We start from the raw sequence: 11,443 nt of genomic DNA, 5'->3' as shown, positions 1-11,443 counted from the left end.
TCATAACTTCTCAGTTGTACTTCGTTCTTTGCATTTTTTTTTCGTTCTTTGCATTTTTGATACCTATGAGTAAATGCCAACTCTGGGAGGAATCTGCCATAAAGATAAAAAATGGATAAAAACACTTTTTTCTGACTGGTTGACTTGTGGTTTAGAAAAAGACACATCTATCTTTCCTAAGCGAGGTGGCAGTCTTGTTAGTTGAATATCTGCCACAATGGGTGGGCTGTGGCCTGGGGTAGAACAGAGATGCTGAATGACTTGCCCAAATTGCCCAGCAAAGTAGAGGCTGGAGAGAAAGCCCTGCCCATGTGGTGTAGGGTGGCCTGGTGGCTGCTCTTGCCTTGGGAATGTGGCCTGAGGCAGGCAGGATGGAATGCCCACAACCTGCTCTGTCCCCCACCTCCCACCCTGCCAGGCTTCCTCCTGGCACAGCTACCTGGGACTGAGTGCATTCAGGCCACCCTGAGCACTTTTTCCTACTGGATGGGTGTCTTCCTCGAGCGCCTGGTCTTGACATGGCTATGGGAGGAACCTAGAGGATGGAGGAGGGATGGGCAGAGTCATTGATCCACAGGAAACTGACAATGTGCAGACTCCCAGACTTTAGGGGTAGGGTAGGGGGTTGGTTATTGAGGAAGCTTGTGACAAGAGAAAGGGCCTTCTTGAAAAGATCTGAAAACCATCTTTTTGCTGACTTGCTGGGTAAATGGCACGACCACTTCATGCTTAGTTTCCTTAACTGCAGAAGAGGTGGAAATGTTATGAGGGCCTGGGTTTGGAGTAAGAGTGACCTGAGTTTGAATCCTGCTTGGTTATGTTTTATGGGATTTGGGGCCTCTGTTTCTCACAAAATGAGAAGAGCAACCTCTTCAGGGCCTGAAGGTCAGGGTTAAGTGCATCAGCATGGAAGCAGCAAGCACTGCGTGCTCAATAAGTTGATTGGTGTTGATCATTAACAGGATTTCAGCTGGGTTTACAGGAGGGGGCAAGAGATGGAACGAATGGTGTCATATCCAGATGGTGAGCAAGGGGGACCAGCTGACTTTCTCAACAAGGCTCTTGCAAATAAGCAAGCCCACAAGACGGAGCTGGATGAGCAAGGCAAAGGGAGGAGCCATGACTCTGAACCCAGACACAAGTTAACGCGGAGACAGTCTTTCTGTCGGGAGAGTGCTGGTTTTTCTGGTCGTCCTCATACGTGGAAGCGCCCTAGGCTGTCTTCTCTCTAGCCCCAGCTAAACACATGGTAGGTGCCATATACCTGTGAATAGAGTAGGAACATTCTTGGCCTTATAAGAGCTTCTTATAGATTCTCAGAATAGACTCAGAGCTGGATGAGACTAGCAGAATTGGCTAGCCAATCCCTCATCGCATAGATGGGGAAACTGAGGCCAGACAATTCAGGTTCCCATCAGAGAGCCACGGCACAGTTGGAGTCAGGGCCTGCCTTCTGGCTCCTGGTCCAGTGCTCTTTCTTTAATTCACTGTCACAGTCTGGGCAGCTACTGGCCTGCCCAGGGCCTTGGAGAGAACGGGAAGAAAGTGGTGTTCCATCTTCCTAGCTGGAGGGTGAGGCTGGATTTTGGACTCATCGTGCAGGACACAGCCCACACACTGTATGTGGCATGCTACACTGCCCACTTCCCGCAGCTGGGATCACACACGCCTTCAAGAACCACCCATAGGCCTCTTTCCCAGGAAGCCTGCCCTGATCCTCCAGACACCCCTGGTGGCTCTTTTGCTGCGGAGTGGGTAGGTCTTTATCTATCGGGGTCATGGCCCCTGATTCCACCACCCGCTTGCCCAAAACCAATTCACCAAAAACCAATATGCTTGGCATTTAAAGAAATTTTTGTATCCTTTGAGTTTTTCAAGGAGTTTCTTAAGCCACTTCTCATTAGGTCAGTTATGTCTTAACTCCAGGTCAACCAGTGCATCTAAGAAGCTTCTAAGAAGAAATGGAAGACCTTGGGAGAAAGTCATTCATGAGAAGAAAGGGCAATCATTCCCCTGTCATTAGGAAAACACCAGCCTTGTATTGTATTTCACACTCTCCTTATTTCACATTCTCTTTCATCTCTGCCCCTGCCCACAGGAGAGAGGGAGGAGGCAGCTGGGGGGCGGGGCTTGGAGGTGTAAACGGCCGCGGAGGTGGGGGGGGCTCTCTTCCTCGCCATTCCCAAAGGGTAGCTAAAGAGCTACAGTTGAATAATTTAAAAGCAAACTGTACAACCACTAGAAAGCACAATCGTTAACTTCTCTGGGAAGAGAAGGTGTTTCAAAGCTGGAAACACTGGACGACATTATAAAAGAGAACGTGGCAGGTACAATGCATCTAAATTTCTAAATGTAAAACAAAATAAAACATAATTGAGTGAAAAACATGCCTCGAAAGCTTTAGAAATGCTTGCACCATTTGAACAAGTAATTCGATTTCTGGGGAATCTTTGCCGATGAATAGTCCTTAAATATGAAGTTAGGTTATACATAAAGCTGTTTATTGCAGAATTATTTATGACAGTGAAAAAATTTTTTTCACACAATAACCTAAATTTGCTGTGATGTCATTTTACAAGTTGTTTCTAAAAAATGTTCACTGAGAGTCAGTGATACATAGCATCAATACCATCATACCATCAACTGTGGTCGGCCAGACCTGGGTTAGCCGTGTATAACCTTGGGACTTAATTGCTCTCTAAACCTTAGTTTATACATCTGTAAAATGAGATAATAATGGTACCAACCTCATAGGGTGATTGTGAATATTACATGAGATAATATATACAAATTACTCAGCACAAAGCCCTCAACTGTAATGTTATAATTATTACTTTTGCATAATGTAGAAAACTGACCTATGTTTATTCATTAGTTAATTCGGCAAATATTTTTTAAAGTCCTATTTGTGCCAAGTACTGCTCTAAGTACCCAAGCTACAGTAGTAAATAGGTTAATGCTCAAGGGGGAAAAAAAAACCCCAGAAGGTACACATGTGGCATGAGCACAAGTGTGTTAAAAATAAAAAGCTGCCTGGGGTAAAAAGACTAGAAGAAAACAGACCAAGATATCAGCTGTGGCTGTCTTTGGATAGTGGGGCTATTGAGAAGTCTGTCCTTATGCCCCGACTTTCTTTAATGAGTATGTATTTCTGAGCAGTAATTAAGTTTCTATAAATTTTAAAAGTCAGAGAAAAAGGATGACGTGTGTCGATTAGCCTTTTATAATCCAGTACGATGCTGCGGCATGGTCTTGTAAAGAGCAGGGCCCTGTGTCAAGCGTGTCTCTGAGACGCCCCGCTCACATCGGTCCCCCTTCACCATCAAGCCAGCCTCGCCGCCGGAGGGAACGACACGGGGTCCTGCGCTAATTCGCCTTGCTTGTATCCACATTGCACAAACAGGTGCACAGAATCAGAACAGGGAACAGAAGAGAGAAGCGAAAGTGAAAGACTGAAGGGTCACAGCTGATGGCTGGGTCTGCAGCCCCAGGAGCCATGAAATTCTCGACGATCCGACAGTGAGGAGGCAGCCTCAGAGGGCGCTGGGGAGGCCCTGCAGCCTCTGCTGGCCCTGAGTTACCTCCTGTGGGGGCTGAATGGAGCCACCGGACCTGGAGATGGACAGGAGAGCATCTTTTCTGTCCCCTGCAGGACCGGTCCTCAGAGGCTGGCTCATGCCCTCTGCCTGGGAAGCCTTCCCAGGCCCCAGGGAGCCTCTCCTCACTCTCTTCTGACCTATTTGGAGAGGTTTTGGCAGCGCCTCTGGCATCACCCTCCTTCCAAGCTGTGGGGACACTTACCGAACCTCTGTTGCTTCTCTGTGGGCGCCCCGTCCCTGGGTACCCCACGGACCTCCTGCCGTGTGTCTGCAACCCTATATTAACCAGTTTTTCCTCCTGTACCAGCAGGTGGCTTTTCAGGCAAAAAAGCATGTCTTTGTTCCCTTCCCAGGACCCACTTAGGAATCGAAGGCTTCATTCCCCGAGGAGTTTCCAGGAAAGTGTCACCCCACTGCTCTGGAGAGGGGCAGAAGAAGGGCTCAAGGGTCAAGGGCACCATCTTGGTTACCAGGCTTGCTGGGTCCCCGTGTTCACCCCTTCCCTCTCCGGGCCCTCCCTTCTCTGATTTCTAAATGAGCAGGGTGTGTTGGCGGTGGCTAAGGTCATTGTCGCAGCTCCAATGGTGCATCCACAACCCAGGCCCTTTCCATCCTCTAATCAGGCTACGTGGCGGCTCTTCACCATCACCCCCACTTCACAGATGAGGAGACAGAGGCCCAGGGACATGAAGCCACATGCCCAAGTTCACCCCGCTAGTAGGTGGGATGAAAAGCAAGCCAGGTGCTATTGACCACACTGTGTGCAGCACATTTTCGGAGACCAGCTTAAGTTTCAGGGGAAACTTCCTTTTATTCTGTCCCGAGGGGCTGCCCGGAGGGACCCAGAACTGCAGGGCCTGCAGCCTGAGTTCTGGCCTTCGTTCAGCCCCTCAGACCTTGGGTAGGCCTTTCCGTTTCTGCACGTGGTAGGCAGAATAACATTCTCCACCTCCCTGAGGTGGCCTCACCCTAATCCCCAGAGCCTGCGAACACGTTCCTTCACGCGGCCAAAGAGACTTCACAGATGTGATTAGTGAAGGATCTTAAGCTGGGGTAAGTTTCCTGGATTATTCAGGTGGGGCCAAAGTATCACAAGAGCCCTTCAAGGGGGAGGCAGGAGCCAGTCAGAAGAGCTATGACAGGAAAAGCCGAGGTCTGAGGGAGATGTCGAAGAGGGAGGATGCGGTTGCGAGCCGAGGAATGTCGGAAGCTTCTAGAAGCTGGAAAAGACAAGGAAATAATTCCTCCTAGGACCTCGTGGAGGAATGCAGCTCTGCTGACACCTTGCTTTGAACAATTCTGGCCTCCAGAACTGTAAGGTAATAAGTTTGTGTTGTTTTGTCACTAAGTCTGTGGTGATTTTTGTTACAGCAACAACAGGAAATGAATATACTGGGCTTTGGCTGTCCCCTCTGTAAACAAGTGTGTGGCTGGCCAGATGGGCCCTGCACCCTATGCTTTCTAAACGGGTGGTGTAGGGCGAGGCCAGCGGGGCCTGGAGTTGCTTTGGCTGATTTTCTGGACTTTCTTTGGGAATCTTGATGCCTAGTTCTTTTTTGTCTCCTCCATAGAAGGAGCTGTAGCTTTGTCTCCTGTGGCCCTGGGGTATTGGCCTGTGATGAAGATGGGCCTTGCTGGGGGTTGCTGGGCTCCTGTGCTGGGCCTTGTCTTGGGACCAGCTTCCCCAAAGGCCGCAACTGCCCTCTGGCTCCCATGCAGAATTACAGCCCCTGCCCAGGTATCCCTTCCCCAGAATGGCTGGGATTGAGGTAGCCTCACACGGTCCTGGGCTCTATGAGAACTCTGAGCTTCGCGTGGCCCAATCCTCCTCTGTGTTCCCAGCACTGGCCCTGTAACTTACATGGGGCAGATAGGTGTTCAAGAAATGTGTTAAATGAATGAATGATTCAATGACACACACACAGCTCAGCACATCACAGTCATTTCTATACCCAGACACATACCTAGATAGGCACCTGCATGTAAGTGCACACACTCGAACACACCCACGTTGGCATGTGCACACAGACACACAGAGCTGTGCACACACACATGCTGTTGAGCCCTATTGTGAAGGAAGAGAGGACACTTCTGTCCCGTTGAGAGAGCTGAAACGCCGGATAGCGTGGCAGGGCCTTGGAAGTCTTTATAAACCCATGGGCAGCAGGGGGCTTCCCTGTGGGTCTCAGTGCTGAGGAGGACCAAACAGGAAGGAGGGGGCAGATCTCCCACCGATAGGAGGTGGGTAGCCAGATGCTGGGTGCCGTTGGTGGGCATGCACACCTGCCTATGACGGGGGCTGGAGCCTGCACAGATGTCTGAGTCCTCCCCCTGCATGGGGAGCTGAGCCTCTCAAATTTAGGCATGAATCACAAGCTACCCTGGACTTTGGGGGGGCCCAACTCTGGGGGCAGTTCTCCTAGAAAGGAGAACGTGCAAGCTACCAACGCCACTGCTAAAGGATTAAGGTAGGTTGCAGGGTACCGAGCAGGGAAAGGCCCCTGCTCTGGAGTCGTAAAGCCTTGGTTTGAGTCCGTCTTCCACTTCTCAGCTGTGTGACCGTGGGCTGGTTCATTAGGGTCAGCTTCATCATCTCTGATATGGGCTACTGAAGGTACCTACTTGTCAGGCTGGAGTGAAGATTAGATGAGAGTCAAGGGTTCAGTTCATTGCCCAAAATCCAGAAAATGGTAGCTTTAGAAAATGGAAGCACTCAGCCCAGAGTCCGCTCAATTCGTCCTCAGCCAGAATAACCAGGGAGGCAGTGAGGAGTCCTCTCAGCCACCTCCTGCCAGTCAGTCCCGCAGCCCAGAATCCTCTTCTGTGCTCCCAGCACGGCCCAATGACTTGCATGGAGCAGGTCTGGGTGGGCTGATTCCTGGGAGGGGCTTTGGCCCCTGTGCTCACCCGGGGCTGGCTTGCTGTGTGACCTCGAGTAAATTGCTTTGCCTCTCTGAACCCCAGCTGCCTCATTCTCTCCAGCCGGGAGAGTTGTGAAGGTCAAATGAGACTATGCATCCAAAACTATGAGGAAAATTGAGGAAATCTTCACTTAGCTGGAAGCATCTCTGGCCATCCTGCACATTGTGTACTGATGATATCGTTCAGCAGGCCAGCTGACCCACTGTTCTTCCTTGAGTCTCTGACCATGCTTCTCCTGCCACCTCACACCTGGCTCATAGGTGTTCACTGAGGCTGTTGACAGGATCCAGCACCGCCAGCTGGGCCTCTGTGGTCAGCCTTCAGATGCTCCCATTTCCTCATCCAAACTCAGGGAAAGGCCCAGGCAGGGTCCCCACCCAGCGTGTCTCCTACAGCCCACACACCCGGGGTGCTGAGTGGGGAGCCCCCGGAGGCCTGGAGTGTCCTGGTTTCTGCATACAGTAGTGTGCTCCTTCCCCGAGGTGGGGGCCTGGGAGAGTCCAGTTTCATTAGGAAGCATAAATCTAATAGGCAGGTGAGACAGAGCCTGGCCAACCCCCATTTATAGCACCCAGTGCCAAGTGGGCCCCCATTGTCTCACCTGCTGGCCAGGAGCTCCCAGAGGGCAGGGCCCAGGTCTGCCTCACCTTGTCCTGAGCACCCAGCACTGGCCTGGGGGCTAAAGAGATGCTAAGATGGAGGGTAAGTAGGGATCGAGAGGCCCAGGTCACCAAGCCTGTTTCCCATCGCTGTGCCCCATCTCCCCACCCCTCCATGTTAAGGGAGGACTTCTGGGCTCCTATCAGAGCCTGGTCTCCTGCCAAGTCCACACTGCCCAGGGCGCGCGTGGGGTGGCCATGGCCTGAGCCCACCGCCCAGGCCACCGTACAGGTCAGTAGGCAGCCTTGCTCCGGAGCGCACCACACCCTCTCTTGACTCATTCTGAGACAGCATTGCCAGGAGGGTTTCTGGCCTCTGAATTCACCTTTGGTTTGGTTTCTGCTCGGGCAGCTCAGAGCAGTTTTGTTTTTAAGTGCGAACCCACAGAGCTGCTTTCCCCTTTCTCTGATCCCCTAAAACAAACAAAGGATGTTGGTCTGCATTTTGGTTTGTTTTGAAGCTGAGAGGAAAGTGAGGGAAACGGGTCACCTCAGCAGCTTTGAGGGCGGCTAGGCTGGTCAGGGAATGTGACGGTGTCTGGGGAGGGGTGGGCGGTGGCCTGGGTGGCGCCTCACTCCTTCAGAGGACAGGCTGGCCAGCTCGCTCTGGGTGGGCCCTGCTCCCGTGGGGTTCCCCTATAACCAACAGGGATGCTTGGAGCTGGGGATTCCTCATGGGGACGGGGAAGGCCCTGAGTGGAAGGCAGGAGGCCCGGGTCAGAGGCATGGCTCAGAGGCCCCTTGCTGTGTGACATTAGGCAACGTTTACCCCTCTCTGAGTTACAGTTTCCTCCCTGAAAAATGAGGCACTGGGATCTGTTCCACCCTGTCTCTCCTTCTCCTGCTGGAGGAGGGCTGGGGAGAGACCACGGAATCCGGTTCATTCATGGCACTGACATCCAGGGCCCACCCCGAGTGGCCAGTTTAAGTCCACTGGAAAAGCACTTTTCATCCCCCTGGGGCCTTGGCCATCAGGCTCGGTCTCTCCCAGCCCCAGCTTTCCTCCTCCATCTTCCTTCTGGTCAGGTAGTGGCCCTTATGCTGCATGGGGTCCAGAACCCATGGATGTGTCCCACTGGGCCTGTGACCCCTCCCACAGGGAATGCAGTTACCTGAAGGTGAAAAGATTACTTCAAGGACTTTTCAGCCTACAGGCAGAGGGGTCTCTTTTCTGACGCCTTCCAAGGAAAGAAGTCACCTGAGCAAGGTGACCTCCGTGATGCCCAGAGCCTGCAGCAAACTAGAGATGTTTAGAAGGAGGCACTGGGCTGCCTAAGTCCTTGAACCACCATGGGAAGGGGCTGGCAGTGGGGTGAGCAGTAACTGTATCCCCAGTATTTTAAATTTCTTTATTGAAGTCCATCTGTTTTGGCAGTTCATCATTTGTATTTATTTATTTAAATTAGTTTTGAGTATACAGTACACTGGTTAGACATTTATATCGTTTATAAAATGATCCCCTTCATTGCTCCGTCTCTCTTCTGGTTTTCTGCCCAGCCAACATATTAATGCTAACTGCATTCCCTATGCCATGCTCCCCATCCCCGTGACCATCTATCAACTACTAATTTGTACTTCTTTAACCCTTCACCCCATTCTCCCAGCCCCCAACCCCCTCCCCTCTGTCACCAAATTGTCCACTAGATTTGTGAGTCTGTTTTTGATTAGTTTGTTCTTTTCGTTCCTTAGATACCGCATATAAGTGAAATCATATCATCATTTGTATTTTTAATCCTTCTAGGGAAAACTATATAGACTCTCTTTGGGGGAAAAATGCATCCAAAGAATTTTGCACCAGATTAAAGGAGTTCACAGCCCTCCATGTTGAACTGTTGCGAAGACAAGAGTGGTCCCTCTTTATCTTTGGGGAGTAGTTACTATTGGAGTTTTCTTCCAAGAGCATTTTGGAGAGATGTGGAACCAGTCGCTTCTTTCAAGGTGTGCGTGCTGCCTGCTTTGGAGGTCTGTCTCTTGCTTGCCGAAAGGGGAGGTAACTTTCTTGTGGATCCAGGAAACCTAGCCCCCCGCCCCCCAACCCCGGGGCCCTGGGAGGGGCCTCTTTTGGTGTTCCTGGAGCTCCTGCATCTGAAAGGGGTGTGCTGGAACCCCTTTTGTTTTCTTAGTTGACCAGATCACAGGTGCATGAGAATTTGCTGTGTGTATGTGTAGGGGCCTGGGGCACTGCTTCTGGGACCTCCTGCAGCCTACTAAGGCCCACCTACGCTCCAGCCATGAGTAGCATGGAAATTTGGGAGAACCGCCTCAGCGGACATCGCATACTCTTCCGGTGAGAAAAACCTCCCAGGGGCCAGAGGCTGGTGCCTTCTCCCGGAGACTCTGGTGTTCGGGAGCCGAGCAGCAGCCCATCGCGTGTCTTTGGTCAGTTTCTAGCGCCTCCTGGTGGCTAATTCTCTAATAGCAACTGGGTTTCCATGTGGCCGCAGTGGGTTCTCTGCCCTGGTTGCACAGTAGCATCGCCGGAGGGAGCTTTTCAAAATACAGATATCTGGGGGCTGTCCCTGGCTGATTAAGTCATCATCTCTGGGGTGGGGCCCGATGTCATTGTGTTTCAGAGCTCTTTTAGATGATACCAATGTGAAGCCAGGGTTACAAATCACTGTAGCACCAGTGGGTTGGTTCCCTGGTCCTCTGCCAACAAACAAGGAAGGGTGGGTGGGGTGGGGAGGAGGAATTCCTGACGTCTTTCTGAAGAACACGCTTCACTTCCCTTGTGTGGACTGGCTCCAGTGCTCTGCAAATTCAGAGGCATGCAGATCAGCGAGTCATGACCACGGAAATGGAGAATGTTGGAAATGTGATTGGGCCTTTACATTAGTGTCTGTGGACAGTTCATCGGGGTCTGCAGGTTTTCTATGGGCATTTGCTCATTTTGTCTTATATCGGTGATAATATCCAAGCCTCAACATAGATACACCTTGCATTACCTGGAGGGAGGGCTGTTAACTGACTCTCTCTCCCAAGGTGTCGGTGTCCAAGGAAGCTTTGCAACTTATTGACGCCAAGCAGAACTACTTTAATTGTCAGGGGCTAATTAGCAAAGGGTGAAAGGGCTAAACTGGTGAAGGATGTGTCTGAACCAGGCAAGAGCTCACAGAACATTCCAGAACATTTTACATATGAAGGCTTTATAGCAATTTGAATTAAGAAAGGGCTTGGGAGAATTGAGTCATCGTTTCAAAGATCTTTTCATGTTCGCAAAACAACACTGTAGTTATTTTGAACTCACAAGCATCTGCCCCCATGCTGTCCCACACATATTCCCATTGTGAGTGAAGTTTGATGGGGAGGGAGGGGAAGGAGGAGTCGTTGGCATTTGGACAAGAAATAAAGTCTCTGTTTTTGCGGCAGGCAAAACCCTGTAGGCTCTGTTCCTCCTGCTTTCCTTCCAATTGCCTCTCCCACCACTCCAGCCTCACTGGCTTCACTCCAACCACACTTGACTTTCTGGTGCTTCTCAAACATGTCAAGGTCATTTCCACCTCAAGGCCTTTGCACTTGCTGTTTGCTGCACCGGGACCACTTTCCCCCCAGATATTTACATGATTTGCTCTCTGGGTTCTTTCAGGCCCCAGTTCTAACGTTAGAGAGGACTTTCCTGACCTTGCCTGATTCTTTTTCCTGTTTTGTGTTCTCCCTTATATTTTTCACTATTTGAAATATATCATTTAAGTGTTCGTTTTCTTGTTCGTGAACCCCATTTACTGTAACTCCTTGAAGATAGAGGCCATATCTAGCGTGTCTCTGACATACTCCCTGACATGTAGATGTGATCTAATAAATACTCTTAAAAAGAAGCCTTATTTTGAAGTAATTTTAATTGTACAAATACTACTGAGAGTTCAGATACACTTTCACTCTGCTTACTCTAATGTCACTATCACTTATAACCATATTATCAAAATAATATGATTTATTTTGTTGTGCAAATTGTCCCAGGTTTGGTAATTGAGAGCTCTTTCAGGCTGGCTCCAGTGAGCACCTATTGAAAAAAATTTTTCCCAGCAACTATGTAATTTCTGGAACCACAGATATACCAGGTTCATCTTGTACTGTACCTGCCTCAGCCCTGGGGCCAGCCATTTCTCCAAGGAGCCCTGGTTCCCTCTTTTGGAGCATGGTGCTGAGTATCGAGTTCTGAGTACTCAGTGGGCTCATTGTTACTACATCACCGCTTCTACGCCCTCTAGTGGAAAGAGTTAGGAAATACATGTGGATAGAGACATCACAATCTTAAAAAATCAT

This window comes from Pteropus medius, unplaced genomic scaffold (genome assembly GCF_902729225.1).
Source record: "Pteropus medius unplaced genomic scaffold, Ma_sr-lr_union100, whole genome shotgun sequence".
Lineage (NCBI taxonomy): Eukaryota > Metazoa > Chordata > Mammalia > Chiroptera > Pteropodidae > Pteropus > Pteropus medius.
Note: the sequence above shows the minus strand (reverse complement) of the source record.